The sequence below is a fragment of the Oxyura jamaicensis genome, unplaced genomic scaffold, assembly GCF_011077185.1.
Source record: "Oxyura jamaicensis isolate SHBP4307 breed ruddy duck unplaced genomic scaffold, BPBGC_Ojam_1.0 oxyUn_random_OJ66913, whole genome shotgun sequence".
Classification (NCBI taxonomy): Eukaryota; Metazoa; Chordata; class Aves; order Anseriformes; family Anatidae; genus Oxyura; species Oxyura jamaicensis.
In genome coordinates, this window is record NW_023308306.1 from 1 (window position 1) to 871 (window position 871).

General features: G+C 41.8%; 1 long non-coding RNA gene across 1 annotated transcript in view; it reads right to left on the reverse strand.

Moving 5' to 3' along the window:
- Positions 1-35: 35 nt before the first annotated feature.
- Positions 36-871, reverse strand: part of LOC118159086 — a 2,429-nt gene continuing 1,593 nt past the window's right edge. The window contains exon 2 of the long non-coding RNA XR_004746988.1: positions 36-97. This is a non-coding gene — a long non-coding RNA (uncharacterized LOC118159086). The remainder of the gene's footprint in view (positions 98-871) is intronic.

The following is an 871-nucleotide window of genomic DNA, read 5'->3' on the forward strand; positions in this document are numbered from 1 at the left end:
TTATTACAATCCCTCCTTTTTCTTTTTCTAACATATTTTGTTCATTGAATTTTTGCAATATTTGCTTGCTGAGCATCAAAGTTTCTGCGTTGTCCTCCTGCTCAAGAGATTCATACTTAGCACGCACGAGCATAAGATGAGCTGCCTCTAATCGGCTTTTTACAATTGCAATTACTCGATTGAATATACATGGTCCAAAAGTCAGTGCTAATATAAGTAACATCAAGGGCCCCGCTATGGTTGATAGCAGGGTAGTAAGCTAAGGTGAGTAATTAAACCAGGATTCATACCAATTCTGACGAGCCTCATTTTCCCTTTTGCGTTTTTCTAATCCTTCCCGCAATTTAGTCATTGTATCTCTCACCACCCCAGTATGATCTGCATATACACAACATTCTTCACGCAGGGCTGCACACAGTCCTCCTTGTTGTAAGAAAATCAAATCCAACCCTCTACGGTTTTGGAGTACCACTTCAGATAATGACCTAACCGATTTTTCCAGAGCTGTTATTGATTGCTCTATACGGGCCAGATCCTCATCTACGGCAATGCGTAGAGAAGTAAATTCCTGGCTTTGTTTTACCAGGGAAGCAATTCCAGTTCCTGCACCTGCAGCCCCGAGAGCCATTAAAGTGGCTAAGGTGACGGCCGTAATAGGCTCCCTCTTTACCAGATGGTATTCAGCCACTGTGTGATGGGTATACATATACTCTTCAGTGTGGTATTGAATCCTTGGTATAATGACCACCTGTACACAAAAATCATGAGATGTGCTAAACAATTTTAAAGATATGCAAGGAGTGACTCCTAACGATGGACATACCCACCTAGTGTTATTTGCAGGAATTAACCATTTGTGGGTTCGGTCCAT